The sequence below is a fragment of the Macrobrachium rosenbergii genome, chromosome 4, assembly GCF_040412425.1.
Source record: "Macrobrachium rosenbergii isolate ZJJX-2024 chromosome 4, ASM4041242v1, whole genome shotgun sequence".
Taxonomy (NCBI): domain Eukaryota; kingdom Metazoa; phylum Arthropoda; class Malacostraca; order Decapoda; family Palaemonidae; genus Macrobrachium; species Macrobrachium rosenbergii.
In genome coordinates, this window is record NC_089744.1 from 43,444,099 (window position 1) to 43,466,854 (window position 22,756).

The following is a 22,756-nucleotide window of genomic DNA, read 5'->3' on the forward strand; positions in this document are numbered from 1 at the left end:
CCTTATCAGCTGTTTACTTCTAGTGACCCTTGTGTGATATTTAAGCTTGTAATATGAAATCCTTCCCTCTGCGCTTAATAGTAATAAACTAATTATTTCCCCAAATCCTTCTTAGGTATGTAAAGTGAAGAACTTCTGCAAAGATAATAAAAGTGGACTTTGTAATAGTGATAAATACAGTGAAGAGAATTGTGTGACATAAAACAACGAAAAGAAATCCCGTCAAAGAAGACTTCGTGTCCAGAGCCGATTCCTTTTTTGGCTTCATTCATCACGTGATCATTCAGAAGTTTTCAAGGTAAGTGAATTTAATGGGTGCTAATACAGCTTGCTACTTTAGGCCTATTTGAATGGGTGTGGTTTTATGGAGCAGCATTCTATAAGATTGGTGTCTGTTTGTGTTGTCCAGATCCCTACCATTTTGACCTATTGGTTGACTTGACTTGCTGATTGAAAAGCGGTTCGACTTTGCGGTAAGAGGAGGCTATGCCCTCGTAATGCTTCCTGATAGAGCAATATTTTATACAGTTTTCACATCTGGAAAAGTTACGCTAGTTATATTGTTAAAAAGTGTAGTTTTGCAATGATTTTGCTTGTAGGTCTCTTTGGCTCCTTAAAGTATTCATTGTTAAAAAGGAATGATAACGGTTTTGAAAAGACTATTTAGATAGCAAGCAATAGAAAAGTTCACATATTGTGACAAACTAGCAGTTATCAGTCAGACAAAATACCAATTGAATCCATTTAAATTGCAAGTGACCACTTACATGAAAAACACCTAAGGCTTAAGCCTTTGCTTATCCAGCTGACATTGCAATAACATCAGTTCTTGGGTAGGAAGAAGCTGCTACATCGTCAGCTGGAGACATTCCCGAGCAAGCAGCAGACTGACTAAAGAAATAACAAAAGAAATCGAACCCCGTCATCTTTAGTTTTGAACTGGCCATTGGAAGAAGAATATCATAAGATATGGAATCTGAGACAGAATCGCACAGTGTTGATGAAAATGAAACGAGGAGACGTTAGGGAATGCTAAAGAAGTGAGAATTGTAAAGCTTATTTGAGAGGGAGCACAAAAGAAACTCACAAATGATTTGAAATTTATACGATTGGGGCTGGAACTCAAGCTCAGGATATTTCTCGTAAATATCGTAGGAGCCCAGTGAGGGGAAGAGGGAAGGAAGTATGTAAAGCTCATAGGAAGTGAATGAGTATCTGGGAAATAGAGATTATTAATTAAAATTTAAAAGTTGTACTTGAGGCAGGAAGGTAGTGAAAGAGGCTCAATAGATATGTGGAAGAGAAGTCAGTAAATATAGCAAAAAATAGCAAAGCCGAGTATGCCCATGCAACAATGCGTTATGAATGGAAACGATCCTTACTTCGACAGTGAATTGATGTCAGGTTGTAATGCCACAGGAATAGAAAAGGTTCTGAAGATTGTAAACAGTCTGAAGGAATAACATGGAAGGAGAAGAGTTCGTGGTTCATCCAAAATTGTCAAAGAGGAAATGCACAAAGAACGTAAATGGTTCAATAGCATAGAAAGACATGTTCAGGTAAAGAACAAAAATCTTGTACTTGTGAAAAACAATGTACAGTATAGTACAGTGGAAGTAAATCAAATGGAAACTTTAATGTTTATGCTAATTAAATAACAATAGTTGAGGGAAGTTATTGGCAATCTTGAATTCTTCGTATGATGTTGGGAGGCCCTCGGGAAAGAAATGGACTGCGAATGAAATGAAAGTTTAATTTGAGACAGTAAATATTCCTTACTGGTGCGTTATAAGTTGCTAGGGAGGCTAAATACAGTAATATAACACGAGACAGGACACGGTGCGCCATCCTCGATCCTTTGGCTGTTTATGAAAATTTGAGGTTTTTTCTGAAATTTTTTAGTAGCCACGGATTGATATTGGTCAATAAATGTATACTATAGCTGAGATGGCTAGCTTTTTTCTGCTGCAGTTTCCTTCCATTTGGCTGTGTTGTTTTGACTGACTGATTGCTTACTATGAACTGGCTTCTCTTCAGCTAGAATCATCGACGCTGAAAAAATGTTACAATATAACTGTGCTGAGGTAATTTACCTTCATAAAAGAAGAAAAATTTGATTACTTCCGTCACAACATTAACGCTGTCCACATACCAAGAATGTCATAGAGTGCACCTACCTCGAAACTGTCTAAATGCTTCTTCAACGGCACGCATCAGAAACTATGAAATAACTCTTCTGATGGGATATGCATTAGAATCTTAGAAAGTTCAACTGCCATTTCTGTGAGCGCAACTTATACTTTTCTGGAGGTGGGATGTGGTAAGTGGTAATCTATAGACGATACAGAGGGTTTAATAAATGCATTTCTTATTCAGTTCATTTTATATTTTAAGAAGGAAGTAACACACACAGGAATTTCCCCTATTAAAACAAATAAGTTGAACAGAGATTCATATATGTGAAAAGGGTTTCTAATTGGAGTACTACAATCAATTGGTATTACTAGTTGATTGCGAAAGGGACGCAAAGAAAGATCAACTGGCAAGTCGAGTGAGAGCAGTGGAAGCTCAAAATTTTCATTTTCTGTTACAGATAAGATACAGTAGTACTCAGGATGAAACATCTATTGCCTATGAAAGGTAGCAAATAGAACGTGAATATTTTCAGTTTCCAGAAACTTAGGAAAACAGTTTTTGCGAGAATTGTACAGCAGAGACGTTGAAAGGCTGGATGTAATAGTGACGCGTACTGTCTGGGTGAATGAGAAATGAAATTAGCCGTGGCCGAGTAACCATCCAAAAGGGACTTGACTGATAAATAAGCATTCAGAAGATAAACTTCTCTTCTTACCTGAAAGATTGCAACAGTAACTTGAGAGTTCAACAGCGCTACGATAGTGCAACTTGGGCAAAAAGAAATTCAAGATTATTTGTTGTAGAATTCCGCGACAAAAATTTGGTAAGGCAATATATAGAATTCAGAATGTTCCGTTTTCATGATAGTGGTAGAAGAACTCACAAAACTAAAGAGTACGAAGGAAAATCTGAGACAATCAGAATTGAGGAAATGCAGCTCAAAAAACGTCCTTATGTGATGGACTCCTTATTGTAGGAGGAAAGCATAAGTTTCATAGTAGATAAGTAGACGCTTGAGAAAGAATTCCAAACATACGTAGAAAGACATGATGTACGTAGTATTTGTAAGTGATGACACAGAAACTTTAGGAATGTTTTAACCAAACAGGAAGTTGTTTGTGTTTGGCGTGACGGATTAAGAGAATTTGTTAAAAATGAACAGGTAATGGATTTTGCTTCTAATTTATATTTGGTTGTTATTTAGTAGTCGCTGCTTTTTGGTAGTTTCAGTAGGAATTTCCAGCTGCTATGCTAGATTTGTGAAACATTAGAGAATGAATACAAAACAAATGTATACCTGCTGCTGTTGAGGGTTGTATTAGGAGCCTAGAGATTCAAGTCGTTGAAAGAGGAACTAAAAAACAGCACAAATTACACAAGGAAAATTACAGAAGACTGAAGTTTAAGTGTTAAAGGAGATGGAATAGATAATTAGCTACGAAGTTTATTTGTTTTCACAGTGGCAGTTAAAAGTAGACACGGAAAGACAGGTAACTTCATATTTAGAAAGTGATACGCTTACTGGAGGTCAGGCGTGAAAACCATCGTAATTGCTGAGGGAGCTCAAATTCTAGGGTACTCTATAGACTTGACGCAGCTCAGATGCTAGTGGAAAATGTTTTGGTCCCAAAACTGGACGTACTTTCAGAGTGAAGGGATTTCAAACCAAGAAATCACACTTAGCGCCACAGAAGCAAAGACAGCCCAGAATTAACGGAAACCAGTAAACGTGGGAAACTGTTCCTTCGTACATCGTAATAATCAAAACATAAAGGTGAACCGTGCGTGTGCAAAATGTTTTATAACAACTGTTTGCTGCTGTGACAATGGGGCTGCATCCCTTAATAGAGTTGACATGTATGTACATTATCGAGACCCTGTCGTTTCGCGATCGTTCGGTGTCCTAGTATGCAGTTGCTATGCAGGTTTCCTTTTGTTTAGTTTTCGGTTTATTCTGGTAACGTTTGATCGCCAGTTTCGAAATCTACCAGATTCATTTGTTTGTGTTAAATTGCATCATACCATCTATTCTTTTATTTTACTTTAAAGGTCGTTATAAATTTTCCCATTAATCCCTGTATATTCAAGCTGCATCGTGGTATATCTTCCTTCGAAAAGTTTAGCCTTAGGCGCTTGTTCTTTGCAATATCCTGCTAGTTTATCATTCTGGGGATCCTTGATAAATATGAAGAGTTTAATCCGATTTGCATGACCATGGAGCTTGGAGCTGTTGTTGTTTGTCTTCTAATTCGAGGATTAATCTAATTTTCCTGTCGCGAGTCATTTGACTTATTCCGGGTTGTTTTAACCCTGCTGCACATAAACACATTTGTGTATATATATGTATATATATAATGTACATGCATATATATATACATATATATATATATATATATATATATATATATATATATATATATATATATATAGTATATGTGTACATATATATTTATATATATATATATATATATAGTGTGTGTATGTGTATATGTGTGATTGCGAGAGAGAGAGAGAGAGAGAGAGAGAGAGAGAGAGAGAGAGAGAGAGAGAGAGAGAGAGAGTATTAAATATATGGCGTAGATCAGTGATTAGTTCAGTATAATATATTCACTCTTAATCGGATAATACTCGTTTAAAAAATGAAGGCCAGGTAGGATGACAAAACATGATGTTTTTAGTCATTCTGTATGAAAGTTTTTTTTATATAATAGAGGGGAAATAAGGGTCACGAAAGGTGCTAGTTCTATTTAGTTTAGTATTTCAATTTTTCTTAGCTTGACAAAATTATATCCGTACGGACTAATGAGTCACTAGCAGATCGACTTGTGTAAAAGATATTGTTGGTGGTTGTCACTTGTGACTGAATATTTGTCTCGGTTTTTATAGTGTCCTCACGTTTCGGTGAAATAAGCAGAAAAGCCCACTGGTTTCAGCTGCCGGCCAAGCTTCCATTGAACTATATTATGCATGAAAACAATTGAGAAAGCAGGACACGGAGAAGTGAAGTGTAGTCAAAATAATAGGACTAAAAATATCCCGGGAAAAACGATACAAAAACTTCTGAAATAAAACGTCATTTTGATTTTTTTCGGTGGGGTTGGGGGGTGTGTGATACATTGTTTTGACCACATTCCGGATGAGAGGGAGGTAGATGGGCGAAGGCTCAATGCTAGTGATGGTGTCAATTTTTATGCAAAGGCTGATGGGACTGGCAACCCTTATCGAGCTTGCTTATGAAGGGGGGGGGTTGGGGGGGAGAGATTGTGTCATCCATGGTGGAGTCGTTGTGTTCTTGTTCGTAGTTTGTAGGGGCGTCTTACCTAAGGGGTTTGAGCTTTAGAAAGCTTTTAACTTGATAGTATAGCAGAGCACGACTAGCCCAGTTAAACAAGTAGCACGGTTTTTTCTGTCGAACCATTTCTTAGATATATTAAAAACCTGTCGAAATTCCTGTGTCTGTTTTTGTATCATGTGTTGTATAGTTGGATGAACTGATAACACCCCTTCCTTGTGATTGAGGAAGACTTTTAATTCATATTATATATATATATATATATATATATATATATATATATATATATATATATATATAATGTTAAATGCATAATAATTATTATTTCTAATGAGAGGTTTATGGTCTCCCCAAGTGTACGATGTGTCCGCCACCCCCAGCATTCTTCCTCGGAAAACATTTACAATTCACCAGCGTCTTTTCTTTTCGCATTATTTTTTTCCTTTTACTAGAATATCCAGCCACGTCTGAGATAAGGTCTTAATATAGTGCCAACGTATTCAAGATGGTATCTTGAACGGCTGTTCGTCGGGTAGAATACGTAAGTAGATCTATCGCTCCTGATCCTCTCCTAAGTTGTGAGTGATAGAATGATATTCTGTTATTCTCGCTTTCCTTTCGCTCCCGCCCCTGAAAGAATCATAAATTTCGTTTAACAACCCATTTCTTAAACATAACCCGGCCAGTGGCGGCTGTGCAGGAAAGGAAGGTTAGGAGTCGGGGTTGTTGGGGGGGTTGGTTGTGCCAAGAGTCGAGGGGAACATGTCCCGACATGTTCTCTTCGGAGGAAAGGTCTCGTGGAAATCATTCTCATTTTATTTTCGAGAATTTTATTTAATGCGGACGAAAAAAGTATCGGGAGGGAACGAGCTTTGACACATTGTTTTGCTTAGTTGACGCTTCAGTCGGAAAATGATGGCCGGGTGTTCTGTGCTATTCTGTTTTGTGGTGGATGTAATAGTTTCTTCTTTGATCCCCTGCCCCTTGAATGCTTTCCCGCCTTCACGCATCCTGGCAACTGGCTCTCTTCCATCCCCGCCAAACTTGAAGCGTTAGTTATGCTACCCGCTATCCGCGGCTACCGAATAAGCCTGCCTTGATTCATGTTGCTTTTTACTACCGTGAATTTAATTGTCTGATGCTGTTGTTTATATCTCCCAGTAGAGGGTTATGCCGTCAGTGCACCACACATGTTCGCTGTAGGCAGCATTACTAAAGAGTGTTTGTTGCGTCCCTTTTTAGCATTTTTCCACAGCTTTCTCCACTTCCTCTCTCCGGTCTCGCTGTCCAACGTCCAAATATTACTTCTTAGTGCAGCAGTGGGGCTTTCTCCAAGTGCCACCTTCAGGTCCTTCCTTGTCCGTCATCTCCTTTATTTTTGGGTCTCTTTTTCTTGTGGCCCAACCACTCCAAGTCACTCATTTACCTGTCTTAAAGTGCCGAGTGGCTGAAAGTGCCCCAGGTGCTGGGCCTGACAGCCTGAATTCCAAAAATCCATATATCCATATTTTCGTTTTATTAGTCTCTCTCTCTCTCTCTCTCTCTCTCTCTCTCTCTCTCTCTCTCTCTCTCTCTCTCTCTCGTTGTAACAGTTTTTATTGAGCTTGATCTACATTGCCTTTTATAACTTAATAAGAGATGATCTTCAAGAAAGGAAATACTGATTTATTAACTTTAAGAGTATAAACTTACATATGAGAAACGTAGTAAAACTTACATACGCTCACACATATATAAAATATACAGTATATATATATATATATATATATATATATATATATATATATATATATATATATATATATATATATATATATATATATAAACAATAGAATGACATGATATGTTCAGAAAAATGTATATTTAAGTTTTCGCTAGCTGTTGCTAGCTTTACCAACCAAAGACAAACATCTTGAAGTATGAAGTTGTGGTTTGTGCCATAGAACTAAAAACAAGCAATTGTTGAGATATTGTTTTGAATGCCAAACCAGTGATTGAAAGGTACAACTGTTAGCTAATTAGCTGGTTGACTATCTCGACCTTCGGCAAGTGGTTTTTCACGAATCGTTGACAGTTGTAGCTTTTAATCACCGATTCGGCATTCACAACCATCACACCCCTACGGTTGAAGTTGATTGTTTTTAGTTTTATGGCATCAGTTCGTACCTTCACACGTCATGGTATTTTTGCTTTAGTTTGCTTTAGTTTGAGCGAAAAAACTGATTTATATTTTTTAGCTGTTATGGAGTTTCTTTCCATTTACCCAGGTGCGGCACTGTACTGACATAATATGTACATATTAAATTTATATATATATATATATATATTTATATAAATATATACATATATAAATATGTATTTATCTATATATACATATATATATTCATATAAATATGTATATATACATATATGTATATGTATGTATATATATATATATATATATATATATATATATATATATATATATATATATATATATATATATATATATATATATATATATATATATGTATATGTATATATATCAAGTAGGGTGAGTCTCGACTCAGGATACAGTCTCGAAGGCGAAGGAAAGGGCACCATTATTACAATACGTTTATTATGCCGACGTTTCGCGACAATTGCTGTAGTCGCATTTTCAAGGCTGCAATGATTAAAAAAACTTCTTACAAAAAATCACATTAAAACATCGATGTATAAATTATAAAACAAAATAAAAACGGGGGGAATAGGCACAGGACATACCTAAACCGTAGCAGTAACAAGACTAAAACAAAAGACCACAGGAAGATCAAGAACAGGCGATTGTTCATTGCTTAACCTTTTGTTTATGTTTTTCTTTCCTCGTCCTTTCTTGCTCTTCCTGTGTTCTTTTGTTTTAGTCTTGTTACTGCTACGGTTTAGGTATGTCCTCTGTCTATTTCCCCCCGTTTTTATTTTGTTTTATAATTTATACATCGATGTTTTAATGTTATTTTCTTGTAAGAAGTTTTGTTAATCATTGCAGCCTTGAAAATGCGACTATAGCAATTGTCGAGAAACGTCGGCATAATAAACGTATTGTAATAATGGTGCCCTTTCCCTTCGCCTTCGAGACTATATATATATATATATATATATATATATATATATATATATATATATATATATATATATATATATATATATATATATATATATATATATATATGTATATATATATGTGTGTGTGTGTGTATGTATATATGTATATATATATATATATATATATATATATATATATATATATATATATATATATATATATATATATATATATATATATATATATATATATATCACACACACTCACACACACAACTTTGCCACGGGGATATTTAGTGACTGGTTTCGTGTTTATATCCAAGATATTCTCAGGAGTACTATGAAGACGAAATCAGTTAGGATGTACACCAAGTTTTCATTTTTCAAGCGGTAAAGCTGCAAATATAAATCACATGTCGGTGTGGTTATAAGCCACAATATATATAAAATATATATACATAGACATACATGTAAAGTATATATGCTTAGATATACCGCAGGTATAAGAAATGGAAATGTGTAGACCATGGCTGGTTTCATCTTTAGCCTTTTGAGACTGTCAGGAGAACTGATACATAACACTGGAAATGTCCGTTATATATGCAGGGTGTCAAGTTTTTCCAACCATCTATATGTTCTTTTATACTACACCATAGCATAATTATATAATGGAAATTCCTACCATTACTTATCAGTCCTTTTGAAGATATCTGAATAAAACTGAAGGTAAGTTCAGGATTTTAATATATTTCATTTTGTGTGTGTGTGTATGTGTGTGCGTATGTGTGTGTGCGTGCAAGTTGGAAACCACACGTTTTGAAATGATTGTCCCATTGGAAAAGTTCGTAATTACCCAGTATACTTTAGGTAGATTAAACTGCAGACCGACAAATAAGTCTTGCGTTTTCGTATTGCAAATATTACCAGTTATATTTTATTTTTGACAAGTGTTGCCACTAACCCAGAGTTTTCTACAAATGGGGAAAATGCCCGTGATGGCACTCTAAGCCTTTAGTGCCCGTATTGATTGCCACATGATGGTCTCTTCCAGGTTAATGGTTATGCGCTCCATTCATCCTCCTTCCATTGCCGATAATAGGAATGCTTTGTGGAATTTAAGTCAGTGTTATGGCTTTTGCAACATGAGGTTATATTCACCTTTTTAGAAGTGAATATTTAATATCTTCAGGATAAAGGGTGAATTTTATATCCTCTTGTTTGAAGGAAAATTTTACCTTCCTTAACTTAGAGGTGGGCTTTTTATGCTCTCATATTTAGAGGTGAATTCAACATCCTCCTGTGTAGAGGGGTATTTTTTTATTTTTTATTTTGTCTTGGTAGCGGAAGGATTTATTCTTGCATCTTATTGTTGAGAGGCGGTTTTGTTTTCTTCAACATCCTCTAGTGTAGAGGTGGAATTTTACAATCTCTGGTTTAGAGGTGGATGTTTTACATCTTGTGGTTGAGAGGTGAAATTTGACATCCTCTGTTTTAGATTTAGTGGTGGATTTTAAAGGTGTGTACTTTTCTAATATCAGTTTTTCAAAGGTGGATTTTGATTTCTTTGTTTACTAGGGAATTTTTATTTCCTCTTGCTTAGAGATGGATTTTTGTATCATCTTGTTTAGACGTTGATTTTTATTCTCTCTTTTTATAGGTGGATTTCTGTTTAGAGGCTGATTTTTTATACTTTTTATGTAGAGATGTATTTGTTTTATATTTTTCAGCTGGGGAATTTTTATATTACATCTTTAGCGGTGTATTTTTCATGTCCTCTTGTTTAGAGGTGTATTTTTATATATTCATGCTTAGAGGTATATTTTTATACCTTCTTAAGAGGTATAATTTTTATGTCCTCTTGTTTAGAGGTGGATGTTTTGTATGTCCTATTGTTTAGAGTTGAAAGTGTGCGACGGATGCTTGGGTCGGGGCCTCTTGCTTTCCACCATTGACAAACTTTGGACTGTTCTCCATATTTCTGGTCTTTGCAGTGAAAAGAAATGTGAAAATGGAATCCGGCGTCGATAAGCGTAATCGCTGCAGTGCCATTCTGCACCAGTCATTCAAACGATGGAGTCTTCCGGTTGTTTATAATAGATTTTTTTTTGGCCTCTATTAATTTTTATCTTGCTGCCTTACAGCGGAGACGATTGGCCTGTTATTCTTTGCATGTAGGGTGTTTGAAAGTATCAGATCCATTTTACACCCATAAAATAATTTACATAAGAGGCTATAATCAGGCTGCATTTAGCATGAGGGTGGGCGGGTGCCGTGTTTTATGACTAGTTGAAATGGATAACCAGATACCTTTATCTGTTCCAGTCGGAAGGGCAAAGGGAACAGCCTGTATTTAAGGGGAAACTCTTGACCCACCTCTTAAAACCTTATGTCTATATTTTGGGTAGTGCCATAACTGTTCCTTGGGCTTCCCATTTCCCGGAATGTAGTATTCTTTTTGCACTGCAGTATACCGTACATTGGGTTTCATTATTATACCCATTTTGCTGCGTAGTTTCTTCTTCAAAGGCTTACCGCACAGATTTGCTATGCCTGAGAGTGGTGGGAGCTCATGACCATGTCAAGAACGTACGTACTTCAACATACATCAGCGCTTAATTTAAAGCAGTCTGTTGAAACCAAGGGGTAACATATCTAGAGCCTCCTGCGATAGAGGTATTGAAAAGGAAAGGTCTTCATATCTAGGAGGTACGAGGATGAGGAAAGATTAGGTGAATAACGTACTTTTTTTTTTTTTTTTTGGCTGATGAACCTTCTTTGTATCAGAAAAGGATTGTAACTAATTTGCCATTATTTTACATTTAGCCATCATGATTGCCAAACAACAATTACTTAGGGCATTTTGGCCTTGAGGAATTAATATTTAAAGTCTAAACAAACGTCTTAAGAGATAAGTACTCATTCCTAGGATCAAACAGTGTATCTCTCTCTCTCTCTCCCCTAGTATTTCTCTTTAGTACTTTCGGCCCATTTAAGTAGTGTATGCGTGCAAGTATATCCTTATTCAAGTCTGCGGTGAGCTGTGTCCTTGAGCTTTGGCAGATTAAAGTCACTATCACTTGCGCTTACGTAAGGGTCTTAATCACTGTCACTTGCGATTACTTAAGGTTCTTAATCACTGTCACTTGCGATTACTTAAGGTTCTTCATCACTGTCACTTGCGATTACTCAAGGTTCTTAATCACTGTCACTTGCGATTACTTAAGGTTCTTAATGGTTGTCACTTGCGATTACTTAAGGTTCTTAATCGCTGTCACTTGCAGTTACTTAAAAACTATCACTTGCGCTTACATAAGGTTCTTAATCACTGTCACTTGCGATTACTTAAGGTTCTTAATCGCTGTCACTTGCGATTTCTTAAGGTTCTTAATGGCTGTCACTTGCGATTACTTAAGGTTCTTAATGGCTGTCACTTGCGATTACTTAAGGTTCTTAATCGCTTTCACGTGTGATTACTTAAGAACTATCAGTTGCGCTTACATAAGGTTCTTAATCACTGTCACTTGTGATTACTTAAGGTTCTTAATCGCTGTCACTTGCGATTACTTAAGGTTCTTAATCGCTGTCACCTGTGATTACTTATGGTTCTTAATTGCTGTCACTTGCAATTACTTAAGGTTCATCATCGCTGTCACTTGCGATTACTTAAGGTTCTTAATCGCTCTCTCATGCGACTACTTAAGGTTCTTGATCGCTGTCACTTGCGATTACTTGAGGTTCTTAATTGCTGTCACTTGTGATTACTTACGGTTCTTAATCGCTGTCACTTGCGATTACTTAATGTTCTTAATCGCTGTCAATTGCAATTACTTAAGGTTCTGATCACTGTCACTTGCAATTACTTAAGGTTCTTCATTGCTGTCACTTGCGATTACTAGAGGTTCTTAATCGCTGTGACTTGCGTTTACTTAAGGTTCTTAATTGCTGTCACTTGCGATTACTTAAGATTCTTAATCGCTGTCACTTGCAATTACTTAAGGTTCTTAATCGCTGTCACTTGCGATTACTCAAGGTTCTTAATTGCGTCACTTGTGATTGAAGTTCTTAATGGCTGTCACTTGCGATTACTTAAGGTTCTTAATCACTGTCACTTGCGATTACTTAAGGTTCTTGATGGCTGTCACATACGATTACTTAAGGTTCTTCGTCGCTGTCACTTGCAATTACTAGAGGTTCTTTGTTGCTGTCACTTGCGATTGCTCGAGGTTCTTCGTCGCTGTCATTTGTGATTACTAGAGGTTCTTTGTTGCTGTTACTTGCGATTACTCGAGGTTCTTCGTTGTTTTCACTTGCGATTGCTCGAGGTTCTTCATCGCTGTCACTTGCGATTACTCGAGGTTCTTCGTCGCTGTCACTTGCAGTTGCTGGAGGTTCTTCGTCGCAGTCACTTGCGACTCCTCAAGGTTCTACGTTGCTGTCACTTGCGATTACTCGAGGTTCTTCATCCCTGTCACTTGCAATTACTCGAGGTTCTTCGTTGCTGTCACTTGCAATTACTCGAGGTTCTTCCTCACTGTCACTTGCGATTACTCGAGGTTCTTTGTCGCTGTCACTTGCGATTACTCGAGGTTCTTCATCGCTGTGCTCTTAATCACTGTCACTTGCGATTACTCAAGGTTCTTCATTGCGGTCACTTGCGATTACTCAAGGATCACTGTCACTTGCGATTACTTAAGGTTCTTCATTGCTGTCACTAGTGATTACTCAAGATTCTTCATCCCTGTCACTTGCGATTACTTAAGGTTCTTCATCGCTGTCACTTGCGATTACTCAAGATTCTTCATCCCTGTCACTTGCGATTACTTAAGGTTCTTCATCGCTGTCACTTGTGATTACTCAAGATTCTTCATCCCTGTCACTTGCGATTACTTAAGGTTCTTCATCGCTGTCACTTGTGATTGCTCAGGATTCTTCATCCCTGTCACTTGCGATTACTTAAGGTTCTTCATCACTGTCACTTGCGATTACCAGAGGTTCTTTGTTGCTGTCACTCTCGATTACTAGAGGTTCTTTGTCGCTGTCACTCTTGATTACTCGAGGTTCTTCGTCGCTATCACTTACGATTACTCAAGGTTCTTCATCGCTGTGCTCTTAATCGCTATCACTTGCGATTACTCAAGGTTCTTCATCGCTGTCACTTGCACTTAAATAAGGTTCTGAATCACTGCCACTTGTGCTTACATAAAGTGCTTAATCACTATCACTTGTGCATATGTAAGGTTCTTAATCACTGTCACTTGCGATTACTTAAGGTTCTTAATCATTCTCACTTGTGCTTACTTAAGGTTCTTAATCATTGCTGCTTGCGATTACTTAAGGTTCTTAATCACTGTCACTTGTGTTTACGTAAGGTTCTTAATCACTGTCACTTGCAATACTTGAGGTTCTTAATAACTTTCAGTTGTAATTACTTAAGGTTCCTAATCACTGTCACTTGCGATTACTTAACGTTCTTAATCACTGTCACTTGCGAAATACTTAAGGTTCTTAGTCACTGTATTTGCGCTTATTTAAGGTTCATAATCACTTTCACTTGCGTTCTTAATTGCTGTCACTTGCAATTACGTAAGATTCTTAATCACTGTCACTTGCAGTTAATCAGGGTTCTTACTCACTATCACTTGCCCTTACATATAGTTCTTAATCACTATCACTTGCGTTTACAAAAGGTTTTTAATCACTGTCACTTGCACTTACGTAATGTTCTTAATCACTGTCTTGCTTACACAAGGTTTTTAATCACTGTCACTTGCGATTACTTAAGGGTTCTTCATCACTGTCACTTGTGATTACATACGGTTCTTCATCACTGTCACTTGCAATTACTTAAGGTTCTACATCACTGTCACTTGCGATTACTTAAGGTTCTTAATCACTGTCACTTGTGATTACTTATGGTCCTTAATCACTGTCACTTGCGATCACTTAAGGTTCTTTATCACTGTCACTTACGATCACTTAAGGTTCTTCATTCTTGCAATTACTTGTGGTTCTTAATCACTGTCACTTGCAATTATTTGTGGTTCTTAATCACTTCATTCTTGATCACTTCACTTGTGGTTCTTAATCACTGTCACTTGCAATTAGGTTCTTAATTGCCACTTGCAGTTCTTAAGGTTCTTAATCACTGTCACTGTGTCAGTTGTGATTACGTAAAGTTCTTGATCACTGTCACCTGCGCTTACGTAAGCTTCTTAATCACTGTCACATGCGATTACTTAAGGTTCTTAATCACTGCCACTTGCAGTTACTTAAGGTTCTTAATCACTGTCACTTGCGATTACTTAAGGTTCTTAATCACTGCCACTTGCGCTTATGTAAGGTTCTTAATCACTGCCACTTGCGCTTATGTAAGGTTCTTAATCACTGCCACTTGCGCTTATGTAAGGTTCTTAATCGCTGACACTTGCGTTTACCTAAGCTTCTTAATCGCTGACACTTGCGTTTACCTAAGCTTCTTAATCACTGTCACTTGTACTTACGTAAGGTTATTAATGACTGTCACTTGCGCTTACGTAAGGTTCTTAATCATTTTCACTTGCGCTTACATAAGGGTCTTAATCACTGTCTCTTGCGCTTACGTAATGCTCTTAATCACTGTCACTTGAGATTACTTAAGGTTCTGAATCACTGTCAGTTGTGCTTATGTAAGGTTCTTAATTACTGTCACTTGCACTTACGTAAGGTTCTTAATTACTGTCACTTGCACTTACGTAAGTTTCTTAATCACTCATTTGTGCTTACGCAAAGTTCTTAATCATTGTCACTTGCGATTACTTAATGTTCTTGATCACTGTCATTTGTGATTACGTGAGGTTCTTGATCACTGTTATTTGCACTTATGTAAGGTTCTTAATCACTGTCACTTGCGATTACGTAAGGTTCTTACAAGGCATTAGGAAAAATTCAGTTTGTTACTGAATTCCGGTAATTCATTTCGCTTTTTTGAATGTAGCAAATTGATAAATTGTTCTGGAACCATGAATCAACTAAATATTACGAATACAGTTGACTCGTAACCAATAAAGTGAGTAACCTGAGATTAGGTCATGTTCAAGTTATATATGCGTTTAATTGCCAATACTAATGGAACCTGTGATTTGTCTTCTGATAAAGATCAGTCCATTTGGTATTCATAGTAATCCAGTTCGAAAGGTCGGTTTTTCAAAGGCGTACTAGCAGAGCTTCAGATTCTAGGGTTTAGTTTTTGTGGGTTAAGATGTGAATAGAAATGACTTTGTTGGATTGGCTGAAGAAAGCTCCAAAACAAGTGATGCTTTGTTGACAGGTAATAACCACCGCGTCTCTCTCTCTCTCTCTCTCTCTCTCTCTCTCTCTCTCTCTCTCTCAAGGGGACCATGAAACGATTTAATTACTGTGGTGATATACATACTGTAAATCATTTGAATTATACATTCATGATAAAGGGACTAAAACAAAGAAACTCTGCTTTAGAAACCCAAGATCAGAAAAGCAGCATCCAACGCAGTTCCTACACGATTTTGATTCTGGGAAATTTCCTTTGGCCCTGCGTTCCCCTCACACGCAGACACACACACGCACTCACACACATACAAGAGGATGCGTGTATCGTTCTTACCAAGACTCGCCCCCATATGCGTTGGTCAACAAAAATTATTATTCATAGCTTTATGCAAATGGATTTGATTTCGGATTTTAGGGTGAAGGACGGCGTGTAGCAGTAAGTGAAATAGATAGATACATATCGATAACACTCGCACTCTGCATTGCCTTTCCCTCTTCCGTTCGCCGAAAGTGTAAATAAACAAACTAATAAAGAGTGGTTTCATTTCGAACCAATTAGATTGTTTAAAAAAAAAAAGTTTGAGGTCATTTGGGGTACAACAGCATTTTGCCTAATAGACGTGAAATAGAAGGGGTAAAGCGCTTGTCAAGGATGCAAACGCTTTGTCACTAACTAAACGGACAGAACCCCACACACACACACACACACACACACACACACACACACACACACACACACACACACACACACACACACACACACACACATATATATATATATGATTTTAACGTGATTTGAATTCTATCTTTATGGAAGCAAGAATCATATATGCAGCGATAATATGAAAAATGTACTGTAAGAAAACTTATTCCTTTCTTTTTTTCACACCGTGCGTGTCATCATGAATAGATGACATTTCACATGTAAATGATATGTCATATTGATTCCAGCCGATGAGACTTAACTTCTGGACTTCTAACAAATGAGTCAGTTAACTTTCAAGTTCTTGGGCATTACAGCTAGCCGATTCAACTTCCAACGGCTGCCATGTTTAGCTTTGGCAAATATGGCTGTCGACTTCATACAGCAAAAAATATCACTGCCAGTACGTAGAACTTTCAACAGCTATTTCATTCCCAAAAGGTTTTTAATTTTGCTTCCAAGACTCATGGTATGTGACTTGAGCAGATATAACCTATTTTGATTGGCGTCTTATTTAACTTGCAACTGACATGGCTCAAGGAATTCTGTCGCTTGTCCTCCAACAAATAATATGCCCCTTGACATCTATCAACCATAACCTTTAACGTGGCTATTTATCTACATCGCTCTGCATTGCCTTCGATGGTAGGGGCAATTAGCCATCTTTGCAGCCGCGTATGAGAGCAATTCTATTTTGAATCGACAATACCGGATGTAAACGGTAATTCGGAGCTGAATTTTCACGATTCCAAAATCCTCCCTTTGTGTCGAGGCCGACTAATGATGCTGCAACCGTTTTGTTTTCCCGCGCTAATCGCTTATTAGTTGGGTCAGTTTTGAAATCCACCCATGGCGATTTGTTTGACTGCTCTGCCGTGCTTGACGCGGTTCATTGTCTCGATTACCCCCCCCCTTTTTTTTTTTGCTGCTTTTGATTTCATTTTGTTTTGTTTTGCCGCGTGTTTTTGCTTTTGGAGTTTGCCCTGATCAGCCCTATTGTTTCAGTGATATCGTATTACAAAATCAACCAAGTAAAAATAGGGAGGGAGTATCTGTCTCTCATCATCGGTTGCTCCATGTAAGCCTAAATAAATTGGTAATTGGAAGTGTTTTGTGCATTTGCTCCAGTTTTTTTTTTTTTTTTTTTTTTTTAGTTATATTGTTCGCCTGTGTAAAGGCACTAAACATGTGGGTAATCATTCACCCTCACCCCTAAAAACCAGCATGTTTGTCATACAAAACTAATTTACTTCATGACTCATTTTCTCTTGAAATCTCCTTTTTATTTTTTTAACCTTATCTTAATCATTGGCGTTGGAAAGGAATTCTTTTGTGTTATGTTTTCGCTCTTATTTTGAAATATAATGATTAGATATATAATAACTTTGGGACATAGCAGCGCATAAATTGAAATGCCGCTTTTAAAATCGATCCCCGAAGATCAGCAGTGCAAGCGCCCCTGTCTCTAGCTCTTCGGATAACTGGATTCCGGGCGGTTTTGTACCGATGCCGTTTGGTCTCCGTGTTATTTTGCAGATGTCATTCCGGTACTAACGTAATCTGATTTAAAATATCCCGAAATGGGACTGGGATGGGTGGCTTGTGAAGCGTTTTGCATGTTGTGGTCTGTTGCAGTGAATGCAGTGGCGCATAAGTTAAACTGCAAAGATAGGTCATGGAGTGATTTTTTTTAAGTGTTCAACTCAAAGGTCGCTATAGCTAAGAATTCGACTACTATACTTAGTTTGTGTTCTTACTTACTGCATTAGCATAAATTATGACTTGGTATCAGCTTGGAGTACTGGAGAGGAATCTGTACGAAAAGCCAACGTGAATTGTAATTACATTGATTAGAGACAGTTGGACTACACGATAAGCTCCGTAGGGGGATGGTGCAGTCAGTGCACCTCGTGTGGTGCACTGTAGGCATTACCTGAGGTTTCTTGCAGCATGCCTTCGGCCCCTAGCTGCAACCTCTTTCGTTTCTTGTACTGTACCTCCTTTCATATTCTCTTTCTTCCATCTTACTTTCCATCCTCTCCTAACAGTTGATTCAGAGTGCAACTTCGAGGTTTTACTCCAGTTACACCTTTCAAACATTTTACTGTCAGTTTCCATTTCAGCGCTGAATGAACTCGTAGGTCCCAGTGCTTGGCCTTTGGCTTTAGTTCTATATACGAGTGAGAGGCGGATAGCAATTTAGGAGCAAGAGGAAAATGAAAATCCATTTTTCTTGCTTCCATTGAAGGTATCCTTAATCACAGACGTCGACATACATGCGTGCTGCTTTTTCGTGTTTGTAAAAAGCGATAATGGCTAGTGTTCGGTAGCTGATCATCCTCAAGACAGTGGAAGGTTTGGATGAGCTTGGAATCTAACTCGATTTCCGTATACTAAATAGGCTGTGTTGTTTGAGAAGCTCAGCACTTTGTAGAATCGCTCACAAAACTCTTTGCTTAACAGTCAGTCGAGCAGTCTTTGTTGTTAAGACATAGCTGATGGTCGTCCGTGACTTTTTCTTAAGACTCGAACAAGATTGGCTATGAATTAAATAAGAAAGTATGGAATGCTTGGGGTTGATCTTCATGACTATCCGTCTGTAAAATTTGATAAGCCAGAATTTTCGTGTATATCTAGAAAAATGGAAATCTACTTTTAAAATCAGGTCTATTTTAGGATGCTAAATACGAAATCTATTCTTGGCCTTCATTAAGCTGAAAATATTCAGATTGGTTTAAGAACAGAATTCTTGTTTTGCGTTCCATCGAAATATGTAGTAGGTATATTTAGAAACGAACCGATATAAGAAAGGGAATGCCTGCGATTGCACTTCAGAAGACGACGCAGAGGAAATTCCATTAAGATTCAATGCGTGCAGCCCCTTTGGAGGAGGAGCAGGGCCAGAATTAATGTAGATATTGTCGGAGAAAGCAAGGAACCCCAGTCTAAGACTTGATAAGGGCTTTGGTTTGAATGGTCTCATTCGAGTGCATTAGGTAGACATCATTTATGCAGCTCCGTCTAAGCTTGCTGTTTGAATAGTTTCACCTACGTGAGTTGTTTGAGCAGTCTTGGTGGAGTGCATCGTTTGAATGATATAGTGTACGTGGGTTCCATATATACATATTTGTTGGTTGATTAATCTCCCATATGGTTGTTGGTTTCTTGTGTAGGGATGAATAATTTATGTAGTTTTAGAGTATGCTGAGTATCAGTGGGTAGATATTTCAATGTGAAATGAATGTAAGGCATCCAGGACTAAGGGAAAGAAATATTTTAAGCACATGAAAGTTTTCCTTAAAAAAAATGAATTGTATTGCAATGTTTAAGGAGTGGGCAAGACGAAAGGAAAAACATAACAGAATAGACTATGTGTCGACCTACTGCTTTAGTGGTCAACAGTTCAGATCCCTATGGGAGTTAAGAAATATTATATATATATATATATATATATATATATATATATATATATATATATATATATATATATATATATATATGTGTGTGTGTGTGTGTGTGTGTGTGTGTGTGTGTGTGTGTGTGTGTGTTTGTGTTTGTGTTTGTTTGTGTTACGCCCCTTTCAACTCTGACAAATGGCACTTACCTGGGATTGGTTGGCATATGGTAGCTGCAGCGAGAATTTCTCTCTCTCTCCCTCTTTCACGGACTCATTGCCTAGTTCTAAAATACATCGTAATCAAACCCCAGTTACAAAAATAGACATTCATCAATGTAAAATAAAAATAAGCACGTTCGTTATGGAAACCCCCATCGAAACGTAGCCCCCAAAAAGCAAAAATCTCCCAGTCACCAAAACAACATAATAAGTGTGAACTAATTCCCATTCCCCCATCAACGTCTCCTAAAAGTTCCAACCTTAAAAAGTCATTGTTTTCAGTTCCTCTTATATGCCAAGATTGACTTATGGCTATCCATCCGTTTCATCATCATTTTCCACCATGGCTATATTTCACGCATATCCGTGCGGATGCATGTCCACCCCAGTTAACCATGGTTCAGTTGAAACATTCTGTACAAAAGAAAAAGAACCATCTGTATTAAAAAAAATCAAATACCACCCACATCATCAACACACAACAACACACTTTTAAATGTTAGATTTTGGTACAAGAATAGCCACCAAAAAAATGGGTCTGTAGAAGGTTAGTAGTTTTTCTAAGTCTTCAAGTCACTCTCCAGTGAATGGGAATTCCAATCCCCAGCGTGTCCAACACGTCCTTTTCGACTGACCTGTCACAAGAGAGTGAGCAATCCATCACAAGCCTATTTGCACCGACCATTTTCGTAACGTACGAACTGAATTATGTTTCCGTAACACACCCAAAAACCCGATTAAACCGGACCAAAAAGTTCCATGAAAAACTTCATCTTTGGACACGTGTTACTGTCTCTGGGCACTTTCCGAACAATGTTCAGGTCACCGATGATTAATTGCTGACTCCACAGGTGTGACTGTGAATGAAATTTCCCCATTTGCAAGATTTGTTAAACATCGCAAAAGACCGTGTATCACGAGTATGTACACCGATTCTTACACAGATGCACACACATTTAATATGTATGTATATATGTATATACATAATAATATATATACATACATATATATATATATATATATATATATATATATATATATATATATATATGTATATGTATGTATATATATTATAATATGTATATATATATACATACATATTAAATATGCACCTGTGTAAGTAAATTGTTATGTGTGTGTGTATCTATGTATGTGTATACATATACATACGAACATATATACATACATATATATACATATATATGTGCACATCTTTTTTTTCCAACATTAAGCCGTTTTCTCCAACGGAAAGGCTCCAGAGGGGAATCATTCCTTCCATAAAGATATTAAACAGCTGTTGAAACGTACACACCCTTTTCTGAGACCCAGCTATGCATCAAATCAGTAACTTTTCTGCCTACAAATATGAACAAACTTACGTTCTGTTGTGGAAACTTTTAAACCTTTCAACACCTTATACTCTTTATCATACATTCTCAACACCCTCCACATTACCTTTCTATTAATTCTATCATAAGCTTTTTTAGGTTAATGTATGCTACATACACCTTTTTTCAATTTACTTTCAAAATTCTCTGAATTATTTCATAACATTAAACTTGAACCTTATGTCTTTTTCCTTTTCATGACTCACACTGTTTTTCCTCTGTTAGTCTTGTCATCTGTTTTATTTTTTCATTCAAAGCCCTGCCAAACAACTTCCTGGTATACTAAGTAAGTTTATGGTCTTTAAGTTCTGTACAATGGAAAAATTATACTTCATCTATTCCTTTGAAACCTTTCCCCAATTTAGACATGCCATATAAACCTTGCTCAGCCACTTATTCAAACTACCACACTTCAGCATCTCGCTTGTCGTCCTATCTGCTCCTGGTATTTTTGTATTGTCGATCTCTGTAGGTCCTCAACTGTCTCTTCCACAAACATTCTTAAAATTATGGTAACCCTTTCCTAGCTTGCGACACTCAGCTCTTCTTTTACATGCAACAAATTTTTAAAATTGCTCATTACAAGCCTATATTGCTTTCACTTCTGGCAGCATGTCTCCATTTGCAGCATTTATTCTGGTATTCATTTTTCCATTAGCTACTCTCTCTCTCTCTCTCTCTCTCTCTCTCTCTCTCTCTCTCTCTCTCTCTCTCTCTCTCTCTCTCTCTCTCTCTCTCTGCCTTTACTTCCCTGTAGAACAAATTTGTATTCCCTTTAAAATTTTTGTTTAGTTTCTTCTTTGTAAATATATTGCTTACCTTCTTCTTTTTCTCACATTCCTCTTGAACAATATCTGTCATCCTGTATACCTTCCCATGATCTCCTCTTCTCTGTTGCAGCTGCACACAGTGTACTGTTTTCCTTTATTAAACTATCTTATCTTACCCTCCTATACCCACCAACACCCCCTACTGTTATTATGACCCCTCCGTTGAACTTGCTATGCTTCTATATTCTTCCATCTCATTTTGTTAATCCTTCTTATTAATCTTGCTAACTATATATATATATATATATATATATATATATATATATATATATATATATATATATATCTATATATATACATATATACTGTATATATATATCTACTGTATATGTATATATATATATATATATATATATATATATATATATATATATATATATATATATATATATATATATATATAATTTTACACTTTGCACACACAGAAGAGCACAGAAGGCATTA

General features: G+C 36.9%; 1 protein-coding gene across 5 annotated transcripts in view; it reads left to right on the plus strand.

Moving 5' to 3' along the window:
- The window catches only part of LOC136833678 (leucine-rich repeat and immunoglobulin-like domain-containing nogo receptor-interacting protein 1), a 414,041-nt gene that overhangs the window by 58,161 nt on the left and 333,124 nt on the right, over positions 1–22,756 (plus strand). For 4 of the 5 annotated variants that reach the window (XM_067095882.1, XM_067095889.1, XM_067095867.1 and 1 more), the window contains one exon: positions 116–298. The gene's annotated coding sequence lies outside the window, so the exon portion shown is untranslated. Of the gene's footprint in view, positions 1–115; positions 299–22,756 lie in introns of those variants that run through there. The other variant, XM_067095858.1, reaches the window with a different exon arrangement.